Raw genomic sequence first — 2431 nt, 5'->3', positions numbered from 1 at the left:
GCTCAAACATACCGGGCGAATAAAAAAGAATATTTTATATATAAATATACTCATGCACCAGGGTCAGGGCGTGCCCGTGGCTGTATGTACTGTGTTTTCCCCACTACTTCTGTGGTATTTGTACTTTTTTTCCTTTTTTTTTGCATTTCCCCTGTCATTAGTCTTTAAGAACACCCTTTTTGACAGCTGTATAGTATTCCACCACCTTGCTATGACATCCTTTTTACTTTCTCTCACGCCACCCTTCTTGGTCTTTATTCAGTTGTGTCTGCAAGACTTAAATAAGGAAATAGGCAGGAAGAGGAAGGTGAAGGCTTTTCTGACAGAAGGAATTCATAGGGAGAAGGCAGTGTGGGTGCGGTGTGGGGAGCTGAGTGAAATCTTAAGGGTGTTGAATTCAGAAGTGATGTCTGGTGAGCCATGTGGCCAGGAAACCTTGTGCCCAGTGGCATATTGTTAAACTAACTCTCCAAAAATAATAATAATAATAATAATAATAATAATAATAATAGATATATATGTATATGGCATTTGCCAATGTCCATGGTGTAAATTCTCCTACCATGGTGGTGTTTAATTCCCAAGATAGCATTGCTGAACGTGGAGTTGCGAGGCAGGAAACAGCCAGCTCTCACGGGCCCGTAGGAGCGACTCAGCGCAGCCCTGCCTGATCCCTGCTCTGGGAGGAGAAGCCCTCTCTACTCCTTGTCTGCGAGCTCTCTCGGGGCCCCGGGCCCAGCATCTCAGACGAAGGGGAGGGCTCCGTCCTGGGCAGTGGGCCCATCAGGGCGGCAGGAAGCCTATCTTGGGATCTATCAGACTTCTCAGCTGGATACAAACTCACAGATTCCCTCAGCTCAGCAATCCGGAGCCGCCCCGGCCACTGGAGTGTGGCTGCTCCATCCACGCCTGGAATTCGGGGCTGGGCCTGGCGCTCTGCCCAGCCACCAAGTGTGGCTCCGGGTCAGGCACAGCAGTGGGTTCAGGACATCACCCAATGGTATGGCACGTATTGAGCACTTGCTGTATGCCAGGCTCTGTTAAACGTCCGACATTTTCTTCATCGCATCCTCACACTCAGCCTATGAGGTGGGTACCGTTGTCCCCCATTTACAGATGAGGAAACTGAGGCATAGAGAGGATAACGCAATTGCCTAAGAACATCCAGCTCTGAAGTGTAGGTGCCAGGATTCAGTCCTAGGCCGGCTGGATGCTAAAACCTCTGCTCTTCAACCCCGAGCTCAGCGTCGCCTCCTGAGACAGGTTTTATGAAGCAGCTGCTGTGTGCCCTGCATGCTGCTGGACTGTGTGTGGAGTTGGCAGTGATCATGGCTTTGTTCCTACGGATCTTAGCAGAAGAGGAATGGGAGGAGGTTAACCATTTATTGAGCAACTACTGTGTGCCAGGAAAGAAGCCAGATGCCTTACACTATCGTCTTAATTACCGCTCATAACAAATCCCATGAGAAAGGGGAGACCCCTCTCACATGACAGCCCAGGCCCGGGTGCTCAGGAGCCTGCCCTCCACTCTCCTAGCTGGGTGGCCTCCAGCAGGTCACAGGCCCGCTCGAGCCACCTTTCCCCCTTTGGTCCCTTGACAGAGGCTGTTCCAGGAGACCTGAAACCCTCTTGCCAGTTTGGGGTCAAAGCTTCTCACAATAACAGGAAGTGGCCAGGCCATTTGGAAACATTGGGGACTCTGGCCTCAGCCCCAGGGGAACGGCAGGGTCAGACGCCAGATATTGGGCAGGTGACAGAGCTGACTCCCTAGAGACCTGGCTGGCGCAGTCCATGACCTTTGTAACCCGCCACCCCCCCCCCCCGGGGGAGAGCGGGGAGGGGTGCCTAGGAATGTGACTTCCTGCTCAGCTCCGGAAGGCAGGCGGACGTGGCTGGTGGCAGCTTGGCTGGCTTCCCAGGTGGCCCCAGAACTAGGCCCCCAGGTTCCATTGGGGTCGCCAGGGGCTGGGTAGCATCCCTGGGTCTCTGCGAGATCTCAGAAGAAAAAGGTTCAGCCAAAAGCTCCTACTTAGGTTGGGGGAGGAAGGCCTGGACACCTGTCTTGAAGCCAGTACCCTTTTCCACTGGTGAGGATCTGGGGTGACTGGTAACGATTATGGGGGTGCTTTAACTACTCCCTTGGAGCTACCACTGTTCTGGATTCAACCCTGGATCATCCCTCACCCCCATCTGAAGGATGTTGCAAAACTTCTAAGGCTTGGGGGCCAGCCCTGCTAGACCCATTTCCCAGATGGGGTAACTGAGGCCCAGACTTTGGAAGTTGAAGGACTCACCAGACAGTGGCCAACTGGGGAGAAAATTCCAGGGATCTGAACCCCTAATGAGAGTGGCTGGGTGGGAGTCGAGAAGGGAGACTGGGAGGCAGATCCCTGGGCTACTCCCATGGCTGGGCAGCCCTCCCAGTCCCGCC

The 2431-nt window shown here is 53.5% G+C and overlaps 1 pseudogene; it reads left to right on the top strand.

The window, feature by feature from the left end:
• Positions 1-563: 563 nt before the first annotated feature.
• LOC118678601 lies at positions 564-2226 on the top strand (annotated as a pseudogene).
• The last annotated feature ends 205 nt before the right edge of the window (positions 2227-2431 follow it).

The sequence above is a fragment of the Myotis myotis genome, unplaced genomic scaffold (genome assembly GCF_014108235.1).
Source record: "Myotis myotis isolate mMyoMyo1 unplaced genomic scaffold, mMyoMyo1.p scaffold_m19_p_20, whole genome shotgun sequence".
NCBI classification, from domain to species: Eukaryota; Metazoa; Chordata; class Mammalia; order Chiroptera; family Vespertilionidae; genus Myotis; species Myotis myotis.
This window is presented reverse-complemented; position numbering and strand designations above follow the sequence as displayed.